General features: G+C 38.8%; 1 pseudogene; it reads left to right on the forward strand.

The window, feature by feature from the left end:
- Positions 1 to 225: 225 nt before the first annotated feature.
- On the forward strand, positions 226 to 324 carry LOC111752742 (U6 spliceosomal RNA; annotated as a pseudogene).
- Positions 325 to 16936: the final 16612 nt, after the last annotated feature.

The raw sequence follows: 16936 nt of genomic DNA on the forward strand, positions 1-16936 counted from the left end.
GCAACATAGTAATGTTGACTTCTTAGTTTTGACAAATGCACCCTAGTAAAGTGAAATGCTAACAGTAAGGGAAACTGGATGAAGGCAATATGGGAACTCTCTGTACTATCTTTATAACTTCTCTGTTAATCTAAATCTTCCCTAAAATTAAAAGTTCCTTTAAAAATATTATCCACCTTATTCTGGTAGTTAGGCAGACTAGTACAAACAAACAAGGAAAAAACAGTGCTTGCTTTGGCAGCACATATACAAAAACTGGAACAATACAGAGATTAGCATGGCCCCTGTGTAAGGGTGCAAATTCATGAAGCATTCCACGCTTTTTTTTTTTAAGAAAAATTTTTTAAAAAGGAGAAAAGAACAAAAATATTAATTACTGGAGTGACCAAGATCAATCTTTGTTCATCAAAGTGATTTATCATGGGAATGCAACTCTCAGCTATGGATGTTACTGGTCTAAGTACTTAAAGTTTTATAGCTTACATCTGAGGTCTTAATGTCCAGATGCGAGAAATGAAATTCTCTAAAAACAATCATTAGGGGGCCTGGGCTAAAAAAGACCTGGTGAACTTTTTTGGAGGTCCCAGAGGTGCAAATTACATCCGTGGCTTCTTCTAGCTGGGAACAGAAGCCTTAGAAGGAAGGAAACAGAAGGCTTTACCTAAGCACGGAGGGCGAGTGGATGAGCTCTACTATTAGAAATAAGAGCTGAGAGCAAAAGTCCTTCAAGTTCCCAGTTGTCATTTTGGAAGTCTCCTTGAAATGTCATTAATTTCCCTTCCCTTTAGTGAGTTTAGATCCCTACTCTTCATTTCCAAAGCACCCTCCATATCCATTACTGCAGCTATGATAATCTGGTTAGTATTTCTTTTCCCAATCATACTATAAGCTCTGTGAGGGCCGTGACACTGCCTGTACCCCATCCTAGCCCCCCAGTCTACCCTGGCCTGATGACTCGCACTCAGTACACATTTTGTATTTGTTTCTGATTAGTTTCTGCTGTAACAAATTACCATGAACTTAGTGGCTTAAAACAATACAAATTTATTATCTTACAGTTCTGGAGGTCAGAACTCCGAAATGGGTTGGCAAGTCTTGCATTCCTTTTGGAGGCTCTAGCAGATATCTGTTGTCTTGTTTTGTTTTTTTTTTTTTCAGCTTCTAGAGGCTGCCTGCGTTTCTTGGTTGGTGGTCCCTTCCTCCACCTTCAAAGCCAACAGCATAGCGTCTATAAATCCCTCCCCCTCTCTGAGCCTTCTGCCTCTCTTATATAGACCCTTGTGATTACATTGGCCCTGCCCAGATAGCCGAGGATAACCTCCCCAACTCAAGATTCTTAACTTAGTCACAGCTGCAAAGTCCTTTTGTCATGTATGGTAACATCGTCACAGGTTCTGGGGATTAGGATGTGGACATCTTTGGGGCATTATTTTGTCTACCACACACTTGTTGACTGAATGTTGAATGAAAGCAGGGCTTCGAACTGGTTCAAACCAGTTCAGTCATGGCCAACAAAGCAAAACCAGAAAAGATCGACATATTTTAAATTTAGGTCACTTAGAACTATAACCAGAACAGGAAAATTGTAGGTCAAAGCACTGGAATGGGAAACTAAAAGGTATAGTGAGCCCTTTCGGGAGCCAGATGCATGAGACTGGATTATTGCCAGAACTGAGGACAGCAACACACATTCAATGTGGGATGGTTTGCTGCCATCTTTGAGTGGGGCACCGCTATTTCCAACTCTATGCAAAATCCAATGGGCAAGAGATTTGGTTGCTAGGCAACAGGTACCCTGCCTTTGTTTTCTAAGAGGGAGATTAAGTTTCTGTTCGGGCCTTGACCTGTAATTTTTCTCATTCCAGTTATGATTGTGGTTCACCAAAATCTTAAAGATTTGAGTCTGTTCAGTGTCACTTCCTTGGCCATGACTGAACCAGAAAGAACTGGTTCGAAGCCCTGAATAAGTCAGGAACTATAAGCTGAGAATTTTTTTTTTTTAATACACTCTGGGGACTTCATAAATTTTGTAAACTCCCCATATATTTCATTTGTCGTAATATCATCTTTTTCCCTGTAATCATTAGTTGTATTGTAATTAGCAGTGAAACCCATAAAGAGGAAGGAGACCTGAGTTTTTCACTTTAGAAAAGCAAATGACAAAAGCACTTACTGAGCCCTAAAATGCCCTAGGCCCTAGTCAAGTGAGTTCAATACTTTGTCTCACTCAGTCTTCACAAACCCTGGGAGGAGAATACAATTGCTGATGAGGAAACCAGGTTTTAGAAGTTTAATAAACCTCCCAAGTTTATACCCTTAGTCACTGACAGTAGAGCTAGATTTCAAAACTAGTCCAGAGTAGAATTACTTTCCCATGGAGCAACCCCTGCCTGACAAAAGGGCTTATTCCGAAACCCCAGTGTTAGGTCTCAGCCGAGCCTTGGAGCTAATAGTCCCAAGGGGTGGAATGGATGGTGCCTGACAACCAATGGAGAGAAAATAAGAAAGAGCCCTGTGGCCTAAGAGTAGGAAAAAATGAGAACCAGTGGGGCAAGACTGGGATGGGAGGAGGGGAGAACTGATCTGAGCCTTGGAAGGAGTCTAGGAACTGACCTGCCCCTCTACTGAATTTTTTATATATACTCATCCATTTATTTTGATCATCTTTAAATTCACTGAGCAGTGTTTTGTTTTTGTTAAAAAAAAAAAAACCTTTATTGAGAGAGAATTTACATACCATGCAATTTAAAGTGTACAATTCAACAGTTTTTAGTATATTTGCAAAGTTGCATAACCATCACCATAACTAATTTTAGAACATTTTCATTACCCCAAAAAGAAACCCATTAGCAGTCACTCTCCATTCTGCCCCACCTCCACTGTTGTTGTTGTTAACTGACATCTAATCAGCCCCCAACTTATGGTGACTCCATGCACAACAGGATTGGACCGTTGTGATTCACAGGGTTTGCACTGGGTGATTTTCAGACGCAGATCACTGGGTCTTTCTTCCTATTTCATCTTAGTCTGGAAGTTCCACTGAAACATATTTAGCATCATAACAACATGCAAACCTCCACTGACAAACGAGTGGTAGCTGTGCATGAGGTCCATTGGCCAGGAATCAAACCCAGGTCTCCTGCACGGAAGCAAGAATTCTACCATGAACCACCACTGCCCTTATCCACCAGCCCTAGGCAGTCGCTAATCTACTTTCTGTCTCTATAGATTGGCCTATTTTGAACATGTAGTCTTTGTGACTGGCTATCTTAGTCATCTAGTGCTACTATAAAAGAAATACCATAAGTGGATGGTTTTAACAAACAGAAATTTACTTTCTTACAGTCTCAAACCTCACCTCACTGCCGCTTACAGTCTAGTAGGCTAGAAATCCAAATTCAGGGCATCAGCTCCAGGGGAAGGCTTTATCTCTCTCTGTTGGCTCTGGAGGAAGATCCTTGTAATCAACCTTTCCCTGGACTAGGAGCTTCTCCGTGTAGGAACCCCGGGTCCAAAGGACATGCTCTGCTTCCAGCATTGTTTTCTTTGGGGTATGAGGTCTCCAACTCTCTGCTTGCTTCCCTTTCCTTTTATATCTTGTAAAATAAAAGGTGGTGCAGGCCACACCCCAGGGAAACTCCTTTTACATTGGATCAGGGATGTGACCTTAGTAATGGTGTTACAACCCCACCCTAATCCTCTTTAACATAAAATTACAATCACAAAATGGAGGGCAACTACACAATACTGGGAATCATGGCCTAACCAAATCGACTCATATTTTTGGAGGACACAATTCAACCCATGAAACTGGCTTTATCAATGTTTTCAAGGTTTATCTAGTGTGTATCATAACTTCATGTCTTTTTATTGGTGAATAATATTCCATTTACGGATATATCACATTTTTTCCTATTGATAGGCACTTGGGTTGTTTCTACATTTTGACTATTATGAATAATGGTACTGTGAACATTCATGTACAAGTATTATGTGGACGTATGTTTTTATTTCTTTTGAGGATATAAGTAGGAGTGGAATTGCTGGGTTATAAGGTAATTTCATGTTTAACACTTTGAAGAACTGCCAATCTATTTTCCATAGAGGTTGCACAATTTTACAGTCCTGCCAGCAATGGATGAAGGTTTCAGTGCCTGTACGTCTTAGCCACTGTCTTGTTATTATCTGTCTTTTTGATTATTGCTATCCTAGTAGTTGTGAAGTAGTATCTCATTGTGGTTTTCATTTGCACTTCCTTAGTCGCTAATGATGTTGGACATCTTTTATGTGCTTATGGGCCGTAATATGTGCTTATTGTGCCCTAGTGGCACAACAATTAGGTGTTCAGCTGTTTACCAAAAGTTAACAGTTCAAACTCATCCAGAATGTCTGCAGAAGAAAGACCTAGCAATCTGTTCCCATAAAGATTATAGCCTGGAAACCTCCCCCCCCCCTTTTTTTTCTACTCTACTCAGAGTTCTACTCTGTCCCATGGAGTCTCTATGAGTCAAAATAGACTTGACAGCATCTAACAGCCTAACAACAATTGGCCATTTACATATTTTCTTTGGAGAAATGTCTATTCAGGCCCTTTGTCCATTTTTTAATTGAATGGTTATCTTTTTATTATTGAGTTATAAAAAGTTCTTTATATATTTAGATATAAGACCCTTATCAGGGAAAGTATTTGCAAATACTTCCTCCCATTTTGTGGACTGTTTTTTCACTGTCTATTGGATTTTATAAGAATTCTTAATAAAGAACATTTACATAAAAGATTTTACATGCCTAGTAAAAATAGGTACCATGTATTTCATATATTAGTCTGGGTTTCATAAAATTGAAAGCTCCAAAATCAGAATTCATTCAATTCTTATTCAACAAAACATCCCAGTGAAAACAAGATATAATTTGTCCCACAAGCTCATGCATCAGTGAATACACTGGGTTCATACTACTGCCAAGTTACCAGCTAAGTTTCTGCACAGAGCCCGCACCCAGAATCCAAACCAGTTGTATCGTTAGTGCCTTCCAACCTGAGGGGCTCATCTTCCAGCATTATATCAATGTTCTGCTGCTATTCATATGGTTTTCATGGGTCAATTTTTTCAAAAGTAGACCACCAGGTCCTTCTTTGTAGTCTGTCTTAGTCTGGAAGATCCACTGAAACATGTTCACCATGGGTGACCCTGCTGGTATTTGAAATTCTACGTGGCATAGCTTCCAGCATTACAGCAACACTCAAGCCACCACAGTTCAACAAACTGGCAGATGCATGGGAAAAAAAAAAAAAAACATAAAGATTCAGTAAACAAAAATCAACAACAACAAAAGAAATGATAGGAAAATCCACAAACAAAAAGAACTCAGCAAAGAAAATTTAAGCAAACAAAGAAACCATCAACACCACAAAAAAGTACTATATTACCTATTGATAATCACACTGAATATAAATGGCTAAATGCACCAGCAAAGAGACAGAGACTAGCAGAACAGATCAAAAAGCACTACTCAGCAATATGCTGTCTATGAGAGACACTCCTTAGACACAAAAACATACACAAACTGAAAACTTAAAGGATGGGAAAAATATATATATATATATATATCAAGCAAACACTAACCAAAAAAGAGCAAGAGTAGCAATACTAATCCCTAATAAAATAGACTTTAAGGCAAAAATCCACCATAAAAGATAAGGAAGAACATTATATAATGACTAATATAATAATAACTATATATGAACCCAATGACAGGGCTCCAAAATACATAAAACAAACTCTAACAGCACTGAAAAGAGGAACAGACAGTTCCACAATAACAGTAGGAAACTTTAACACACTACATTCAGTAAAGGAAGGATGATCTAGAAAGAAATTCAACAAAGATGCAGAAGATCTAAAGGCCATAATCAAGCAACTTGACCTCATATACATATACAGAATGCTCCACCCAACAGCACTGTCATGGATTGAATTATGTCCACCCACATATGTGTGTATCAACTTGGCTGAGCCATGATTCCTGGTATTGTGTGATTTTCCTATATGCTGTAAACCTTACCTCTATGATGTTAATGAGGGAGGCTGGGCGGCAGTTGTGTTAGTGAGGCAGGACTCAATCTACAGGACTGGGTTGTGTCTTGAGGCAATCTCTTGAGATATAAGAGAGAAGTGAGCAGAGAGATGGGGGATCTCATACCACCAAGAAAGTAACACCAGGAGCAGAGTGTGTTCTTTGGACCTGGGGTCCCTGTGCCTGAGAAGCTGCTTGATCAGGGAAAGATTGAGGACAAAGACCTTCCTCCAGAGCTGACAGAGAGACAAAGCCTTGCCCTGGAGCTGATGCCCTGAATTTGAACTTTTAGCCTATTTTACCAGGAGGAAATGTATCTTTGTTAAAGCCATCCATTTGTGGTATTTCTGTTACAGCAACACTAGATGACTATGACAAGCACCAAAGTATACATTCTTTTCCATCACCCATGGAACATTCTCCATCATAGACCACATTTTTGGCCACAAAGCAAACATCTAAAACATTGAAATAAAACAAAGCATTTCTTTGATCATACTGCCATAAAAGTAGAAATCTATAATAGGAATAAAAATTTTTTTTTTTTATCAAGGCAAAAAAATAAAATATATGGAAACTGAATAACACCTTGCTTAAAAATCACTGGTAATAGAAGAAATCAAAACTGGAATAAAAAAATTCCTAAAATCAAATGAGAATGAAAATACATCTTAACAAAACCTTGGGGCCACTGCAAAAGCAGTGTTCAAAGGTTCACTTATAGGAATAAACGTACACATGAAAAAAGAAGAAAGGGCCAAAACCAAAACATTAACCCTAAACTCAAACAAATAAAGAGCAGCAAAAGAAGCCCATAGTCACCAGAAGAAAGGAAATAATTACGGTGGCACAATGGTTAAGAGCTCAGCTGTTAACCAAATGGTCAGTAGTTTGAATCCACCAGTTGCTTCTATGGGGCAGTTCTACTCTGTCCTATAAGATCACTGTGAGTCAGAATCGACTTGGCAGCAATAGATTTGTTTTTTTGTTTTGTTTTGTAGAGCAGAAATAAAAACAAATAGAGAACAGAAAAACAATAGAAAGAACCAACAAGACCAGAAGTTGGTTCTTTGGAAGGATCAACAAAATCTACACACTGATAAAAGAAAAGAGGGGAGGAAGTAAATAACACATATAAGAAATAAGATGGGTGATATGTTGCTGTGCTTTGCAGCCCTGAGGGGCACTGGCCCGGACACCGAGATCCCTTCCCAGTGGCTCAGCCCTGTGTCACCATGCTTCAGGGCCCCAAGGGGAACAGGCTTGGATAACCAGACCCCTCCTTATCAACTTGGCCCCTGTGTCATCACACTCCACAGTCCTAAGGGGAACCAGCCCAGATCCCTTGACCCTTCCTGCTAGCTCGGGTCCTGCCTTACTGCACTCCAACATCCCAAAAGGAACCAGCCCACCCTCCTCTAGACCCCAATCCTGAGCCAGTTCACACCACAGACAAATGACCCATTTCCATCCTTGCCCCCCATGCTGGACCTGCCCTGCTGCACCATAGCTGAATGACAGACCCTGCACACTCAGACAAAGTGATGAGAACTATCATGCCAACGGACAAGCAAACAGCAAAGCATGCCTAGCCCACCTGCCCAGACATAATCAAACAAAACAAAAAGCAGTACAAAACAATATACAACCAATAAATAAAGAAAATTAATACCTGAATGTCTTGGAAACAGCAGACAATATCAAAACATATTAGAAAACTGGACAAGCTGGCTCTAGTAAATGACCAAATTAAAGCACCAGATGACCTTCCAGCAGATGAAAAGGCACTGATACTATCTGACAGGGAATTCAAAAGCTTAATATTTAGGGCTCGCCAAGAGATTAGGATAGAGATCAAGGAAAATACAGACAAAATCATAGGAAATACAGACAAAACAGCCAAAATCAAGAAAAACAAAGACAGCAATAGAAGAATTCAGGAAAATAAGACAAGAACAAAGTACAAAATAAACAATTAGAAATCATGAAAACAACAATTAAAAATCCAAAAGATAAACAACAAAATTTCAGAAACGGACAACGCAGTAGAAGTTTTTGGAAGCAAATTTGAAACAATGGAAGATATAATCAGCGAAACTGAAGACAAATCCATGGATGTCACCTTGCTTGAGGATAAATCAGAGAAAAGAATGAAGAAAACCTAAGAATTATGTAGGATACAATCCAAAGCAAAGACTTGTGAGCGATCGGAGTACCAGAAAAAGGGAAGAAAATGGAAACACAGAGAGAGGATCATTGAAGATTTGCTGACAGAAAACTTCCCTAACATCATGAAAGATGAAAAGCTGACCATCCGAGAAGCTCAGTGAAGACATATCATAATCACACTAGCCAAAATCAGAGACAAAGAAAGAATCCTGACAGCTGCTTAAGAAAAACGAAAAGTCACCTACAAAGATGAAATGATAAGACTAAACTCTGAAACCATGTAGGCAAGAAGGTAATGGGATGACATATGTAAAATCTTGAAAGAAAAAAAATTTTCCAAGAATAATATATCCTGTAAAACATTCACTCGTATATGATGGCAAAATTAGTACATTTCCAGATAAACAGAAATTAAGGGAATATGTAAAAATCAAACCAAACTTACAAGAATTATTTAAAGGGAGTCTTCCAGTTAGGGAACCAACAACAGACAACAACCTGAATCTAGGACATAGGTCAGTATCAACCAGATACTGACATAGGTAATGAACTCTCAAGGATAAAACAAAACTAAAATACTTAAAAGAGGGAATTAGAGACATTGATCTATCAATTACAACAATGTTAGAACAATAAAAGGGGAAATACATGGTGTAGGTATAGAACTTTCAAGTGGAGAGGAAGTTAAGATGATATTAAGTAAAAAAAAGACTGGTTCAAACTTAGGAAGATAAGGGTAAATTTCAAGGTAACCGCAAAGAAAGTGAACAAAACTACTCATCAAAATAAAGAAGAAAAATACAAAGTCTCAGTAAACACAAAATCAACAATAACAAAATAACAAGAAATTCCACAAGCAAAAAGGAACTCAGCACAGGAGAATGAAAGGAACAAAGAAAATGCCAGCGCCACACACACACAAAAAGCACTACGAAAGGACAGCAATAAACTCATACCTATCAATAATCACACTGGATGTAAATGGCTTAAATGGTTCTGTCTGTAAAGGGACAGAAAGTGATAGAGTAAATAAAAAAACAGAACCCAACAATGTGCTGACTACAAGAGTTACACCTTACACACAAAGACATAAATACATTAAAAACCAAAGAATGGAAAAAAAATATCAAGCCAACAGCAACCAAAAAAGAGCAGGAATAGCAATACTAATCTCAGATAAAATAGGCTTTAAGGCAAAATCCACTACAAAGGACAAAGAAGGACATTATATAATTATCAAAGAGACAAACTTCCATGATGTCATAACCATAATAAATATGCACCCAACCACAGGGCTTCAAAATATATAAAACAAACTCTAACAGCACTGAAAGGACAAATTGACAGTTCCACAATAATAGTAGGAGACTTCATACACCACTCTCGATAAGGGACAGAGCATCTAGAAAGAAACACTGCAAAAATACAGAAGACCTAATTGCCACAATCTTGACCTCATAGACATATATTGAACAATCCACTCAACAGCAGCAAAGTATACGTTCTTTTCCAAAGCACATGGAACATTCTCCAGAAGAGAATACATCTTAGGCCACAAAGCAACTCTCAGCAAAATCCAAAATATTGAGATAATAAAAAGCATCTTCTCAAAATAGAGTAGTATGAAAAATTGTATTCCAACAAGTTCGAAAACCTAGATAAAATGAACAAATTTCTAGAAACACACTACCTACCTAAACTAACACAAACTGAGGTAGAAAAACTGAACAGGCCTGTAACAAAAGAAGAGATTGAAGAGATAATAATAATTTTTTAAAATCCCAACAAAAAATAGCCCTGGCCCAGATAGATGTCTTCACTGGAGAATTCTACCAAACATTCAGAGAAGAGCTCACACCAATATTACCCAAACTATATCAGAGTATACAAAAGGAAGGAATAGTCCTGAATTAATTTTATGAAGCCAACATAACCCTGCTACCAAAGGCAGGCAAAGACACCACAAAAAAAGAAAATGATGGGGGTCAGGGCCAAGATGATAAGACGAGCCATCTTACAACAAAGACCTGAAAAAATAAGTGAAACGATTATATTTATAACAAGCTAGGAGCCCTGAGGAAACCCTGGTGGCGTAATGGTTAAGTGCTATGGCTGCTAACCAAAGGGTCAGCAGTTCAAATCTACCAGGACTCCTTGGAAACTCTATGGGGCAGTTCTACTCTGTCCTGTAGGGTCGCTATGAGTCAGAATTGACTCGATGGCACTGGGTGGGTGGTGGTGGTGGTAGGACTCCTGAACATCAAAGGCAAAGTTAGAAAATGGAATGAGCAGCAGGGGAGGAAGAGACGATTCAGGAGTGGAGAGGAGTTACCGAACCTGAATCGCCAAGAGCCCTCAGGCACCATTCCTGATAGTGGCTGTGGTGGGCTGGTACTAGCATTTGGCCACAGTTTCCTCAGAAAGAAGCAGCCAGCCACACGGCCTACTAACACCTCTGGAATCAGAGAAGAATGGCGCTCTCTGCGAAAGCTAAGTATTTGCGTATATTTTACTACACCCCTACCCCTCCAAGCAGGCTTCAGTGGCTATTGATTTCCCTGGGACTGAGATAGGCCCTGTTGAGTGTCTAGAGCCATCCTCCCAGCCTTGGGAAAGGAAAAAAATTCCAACTGGGAAAAGGATAATTCGCCAGCTCCACTAACTGGGGGAGCTCAGGAAAGAAGCAGCTCCTGTCCAGGCATAAATGGTCCATGGAGTTTTAGTACCTTTCCCCCCTGCATGGACCTGTGTGGGCCTATTTCAGAATAGGCCCTTGTTGGCAGACTACAACTATTTCACCTGTTTGGTGGAGAGGTGGGTGTTTGATGTTTGACATTGCTTTGCCTATTAAACAGGGTCCTCACCTACCCATGTGACAGGCCTAAGGACTGGTGGCTCCACTCAGGTCACCCAGCTACCAGCAACAGTGGTCCAAGGATAGCTGATACCTCCCAGTCCTCACAACCAAAAACTTTGGATGCCCATGGCCTGTCTGCAAAACCCACCCACTTGTATGCTCTAGGGAGGAGGGAAGCACTTTCCTCAGAGACACTTTGGGAATGATTCTCAGCCCCATGCCTTGTTCAGAACATGACCCCCTGCTACAACCAGATACCAGTACCTACACCAACCACCCCCACCTCTCTAAGACTGTAAGAAAGAGCCTGTACCACACACTTGATGAGCAGCTACCTAGACATACGAACTGAATCCATACAAGAAAAGTGAATGGACTCCTAGACTGATATACTTGATAACAGCTCTAGCCATCTGGTGACAGGACGTCGGAGCTTCAAAGGAGGAAATAATCAAGCTACCTCACTCAAGCAACCCATCAAAACAAAAAAAGCAAGAAGCTAGGATACAGTAAGCAAACATAAACTAATACTATAACTTATAGATGGCTCAGAGACAAGTCAATATCAAATCACATAAAGAAACAGACCATGATAGCTTCGACAAGCTCTCAAAACAGAGAATCAAGGGACCTTCTAGATGAAAGTGCCTTCCTGAAATTCCCAGATGCAGAATACAAAAGATTAATATACAGAAACCTTAAAGACATCATGAGGAAGATCAGGCAATAAGCAGAACAAGCCAAGGAACACACAGATAAAGCAGTTGAAGAAATTAAAAAGGTTATTCAGGAACATAATGAAAAATTTAATAAGCTGGAAGAATCCATAGACAGACAGCAATCAGAAGTTCAGAAGATTAACAATAAAATTACAGAATAAGACAACTCAAAAGAAAGTCAGAGGAGCAGAACTGAGCAAGCAGAAGGCAGAATTGGTGAACACAAAGATAAAGCACTTGGCACCAACATATCTGAAGAAAAATCAGACAAAAGAATTTTAAAAAATGAAGAAACCTTAAGAATCATGTGGGACTCTGTAAAGAGAAATAACCTACGAGTGATTGGAGTACCAGAACAGGGAGGGATAACAGAAAATATAGACAGAATTGTTGAAGACTTGTTGGCAGAAAACTTCTCTGATTTCGGGAAAGATGAGAAGATATCTATGCACGATGCTCATCGAACTCCACATAAGGTAGATTTCAAAAGAAAGTCACCAAGGCATATTATACTCAAACTTGCCAAAACCAGAGATAAATACACAATTTTAAGACCAGCTAGGGTTAAATGAAAAGTCACCTACAAAGGAGAGTCAATGAGAATAAGCTCGGACTACTCAGCAGAAACCAGGCAGGCAAGAAGGCAATGGTATGACTTATATAAAGCATTGAAGGAAAAAAATTGCCAACCAATGAATCATATATCCAGCAAAACTATCTCTCAAATATGAAGTTTGAAATTAGGACACTTTCAGATAAACAGAAGTTTAGGGAATTTGTAAAAACCAAACCAAAACTACAAGAAATACTAAAAGGAGTTCTTTAGTTAGAAAATCAATAATATCAGGCATCAACACCAGAACAGAACACTGGCCATAGCAATCACATGTCAACCCAGACAGGGAAATCACAAAAATAAATCAAGGTTAGAAAACACTCAAAACAGGGAAACAGCAATGTTATTATATAAAAGAAGACACCATTAAAATAAAGAAAAAAAAAAAAAAAAGAGGGACTAAGAAATGTACTCATAGATCTTTCATATGGAGAGGAAGACCAGGTGATATAAAGAAATAAAGATAGGTTTAAATTTAGAAAAATGGGGGTAAATATTAAGGTAGCCATGAAGGAGACAAACTATCCTACACATTAAAATAAAATACAAGAAAAAAATAGAGACTCAGCAGAAACACAATCAACAACAACAAATAAGAGGAAAAGACAATAAATAAAGATAAACTATTTAGCACAAAATATTAAGTGGGAAAAAGAAACTGTCAACAACACACAAAAAAAGACTTCAAAATCACAGCACTAAATTCATATCAATCCATAATTACACTGAATGTAAATGGACTAAATGCACCAGTAAAGGGACAGAGAGTGGCGGAATGGAATAAAAAAAAAAAAATGATCCATCAGTATGCTGCCTATAATAGACACACCTTAGACTTAGAGAAACAAACAAACTAAAACTCAAAGGAAGAAAAATATATATAAAGCAAACACCAATCAAAAAAGACCAAAAGTGGCAATGTTAATTTCTGACAAAATAGACTTTAAAGTTAAATCCACCACAAAGGATAAGGAAGGACACTATATATTGATTAAAGGGACAATATATTTTTATACCAGGAGGATATAACCATATTAAATATTTATGCACCCAATGACAGGGCTGCAAGATACATAAAACAAACTCTATCAACATTGGAAAGTGAGATAGCTCCACAATTATAGAAGACTTCCACGAGGAACCAGAAGAAAACAAATAATAAAAATTAGAGCAGAACTAAATGAAATAGAAAACAACAAAAAAAAAACAATTGAAAGAATTAACAATACCAAAAGCTGGTTCTTTGAAAAAATCAACAAAACTGATAAACCATTGGCCAAACTGACAAAAGAAAAACAGGAGAGGAAACAAATAACCCTGAATAAGAAATGAGAAGGGTGATATTACAACAGACCCAACTGAAATTAAAAGAATCCTATCAAATTACCATGAAAAATTGTACTCCAACAAATTTGAAAACATAGAGGAAATGGATGAATTCCTAGACACACATTACCTACCTAAACTAGCACAAACAGAGGTAGAGCAACTAAATAGACCCATAACAAAAGAAGAGATTGAAAAGGTAATCAAAAAACTCCCAACAACAACAACAAAAAAAAACCCTGGCCCAGACAGCTTCACTGCAGAGTTCTACCAAACTTTCAGAGAGGAGTTAACACCACTACTACTAAAGGTATTTCAGAGCAGAGCAAAGGATGGAATACTCCCAAACTCATTCTACGAAGCCAGCATATCCCTGATACCAAAACCAGGTAAAGACACCACAAAAGAAGAAACTTACAGACCTATATCCCTCATGATGGAACCCTGGTGGTGCAGTGGTTAAGTGCTCCAGCTGCGAAACAAAGGGTTGGCAGTTCGAATCCACCAGACACTCCTTGGAAACTCTATGGGGCAGTTCTAATCTGTCCATAGGGTCGCTAGGAGTTGGAATCGACTCGATAGCACTGGGTTTGGTTTGGGGTTTTATCCCTCATGAACTTAGAAGCAAAAATCCTCAATAAAATTCTAGCCAAGAGAATTCAACATAAAAAAAAAAAAAAATCACCATGACCAAGTCGGATTTTATGCAGGGATGGTTTAACATTAGAAAAACAATTAATGTATCTGTCATATAAATAAAAGACAAGAATCACAGGATTTTATCAATTGATACAGAAAAGGCATTTGACAAAGTTCAACACTCATTCATGATAAAAACTCTCAGCAAAATAGGAATAGAAGGAAAATTCCTCAACATAATAAAGGGCATTTTATACAAAGCCAATAGCCAACATCATTCTAAAAGGAGAAAGTCTGAAAGCATTTGCCTTGAGATCAGGAAACAGACAAGGATGCCCTTTATCACCACTGTTGTTCAACATTGTGCTGGAGGTCCTAGCCAGAGCAATTAGGCTAGATAAAGAAATAAAGGGTATCCAGATTGGCAAGGAAGAAGTAAAAGTATCTCTATGTGCAGATGACATGATCTTATACACAGAAAACCCAAAGGAATCCTCAAGAAAACTACTGAAATTAAGAAAAGTTCATCAGAATATTGGGATACAAGATAAACACACAAAAATCAGTTGGATTCCTCTACACCAACAAAAAGAACATCGAAGAGGAAATCACCAAATCAATACCATTTACAGTAGCCCCCAAGAAGATAAAATACTTAGGAATAAATCATACCAGAGATGTAAATGACTTATACAAGGAAAACTACAAGACACTACTGCAAAAAACCAAAAGAGACCTGTTGTTGTTGTTGTTAGGTGCCATCAAGTTGGTTCTGAGTCATAGCAACCCTATGCAGAACAGAACAAAACAATGCCCAGTCCCGAGCCATCCTTACAATCGTTGCTTTGCTTGAGCTCACTGTTGCCGCCACTGTGTCAATCCACCTCGTTGAGGGTCTTCCTCTTTTCCACTGACCCTGTACTCTGCCAAGCATGATGTCCTTCTACAGGGACTGATCCCTCCTGACTACATGTCCAAAGTATGTAAGATGCAGTCTCGCCATCCTTGCTTCTAAGGGGCATCCTGGTTGTACTTCTTGTAGGACAGATTTGTTTATTCTTTTGGGAGTCTATGGTATATTCAATATTCTTCACCAACACCACAATTCAAAGGTGTCAATTCTTCTTCGGTCTTCCTTATTCATTGTCCAGCTTTCAGATGCATATGAGGCAATTGAAAATACCACGGCTTGGATCAGGCGCACCTTAGTCTTCAAGGTGACATCTTTGTTCTTCAACACTTTAAAGAGGTCCTTTGCAGCTGATTTACCTAATGCAATGTGTCTTTTGATTTCTTGACTGCTGCTTCCATGGCTGTTGATTGTGGATCCAAGTAAAATGAAATCCTTGACAACTTCAATCTTTTCTCCATTTGTCATGATGTTGTTCATTGGTCCAGTTGTGAGGATTTTTGTTTTCTTTATGTTGAGGTGCAATCCATACTGAAGGCTGTGATCTTTGATCTTCATTAGTAAGTGCTTCAAGTCCTTTTCACTTTCAGCAAGCAAGGTTGTGTCATCTGCATAACGCAGGTTGTTAATGAGTCTTCCTCCAATCCTGATGCCCAGTTCTTCTTCATATAGTCCAGCTTCTTGTATAATTTGCTCAGCATACAGACCGAATAGGTATGGTGAAAGGATACAACCCTGAAGCACACCTTTCCTGACTTTAAACCAATCAGTATCCCCTTGTTCTGTCTGAACAACTGCCTCTTGGTCTGTGTAAAGGTTCCTAATGAGCCCTATTAAGCGTTCTGGAATTCTTGTTCTTCACAATTCCAAAAAGAATTAGTCGATGTTCAACCATTACAAGAGGTTGCATATGATCAGGAACCAATGGTACTGAAGGAAGAAGTCCAAGCTGCTCTGAAGGCATTGGTGAAAAACAAGGCTCCAGGAATTGAGGGAATATCAATTGAGATGTTTCAACAAGCTGATGCAGCGCTGGAGGTGCTCACTTGTCTATGCCAAGAAATATGGAAGACAGCTTCCTGGCCAACTGACTGGAAGAGATCCATATTTATGCCTAGTCGCAAGAAAGGTGATCCAACTGAATGTGGAAATTATAGAACAATATCATTAATATCACACGCAAGCAAAATTTTGCTGAAGATCATTCAAAAATGGCTACAGCAGTATATCAACAGGGAACTGCCAGAAATTCAGGCCAGCTTCAGAAGAGGGCGTGGAACAAGGGATATCATTGCTGATATCAGATGGATGCTGGCTGAAAGCAGAGAATACCAGAAGGATGCTTACCAGTGTTTTTTGACTATGCAAAGGCATTCACCTGTGTAGATCATAACATAGAAGAGACCTACATGGGTGGAAAAACATACCTTGATCATGGATAGGAAGGCTTAACATGGTAAAAATATCTATTCTACCAGAAGTGATCCATAGATACAATGCAATTTCGATCCAAATTCCAATGACTTTTTTTAATGAGATGGAGAAACAAATCACCAACTTCATATGAAAGGAAAAGAGGACCCAGGTAAGTAAAGCATTACTGAAAAAGAAAAAGTGGGAGGCCT

Source organism: Loxodonta africana, chromosome 1 (genome assembly GCF_030014295.1).
Source record: "Loxodonta africana isolate mLoxAfr1 chromosome 1, mLoxAfr1.hap2, whole genome shotgun sequence".
Classification (NCBI taxonomy): domain Eukaryota; kingdom Metazoa; phylum Chordata; class Mammalia; order Proboscidea; family Elephantidae; genus Loxodonta; species Loxodonta africana.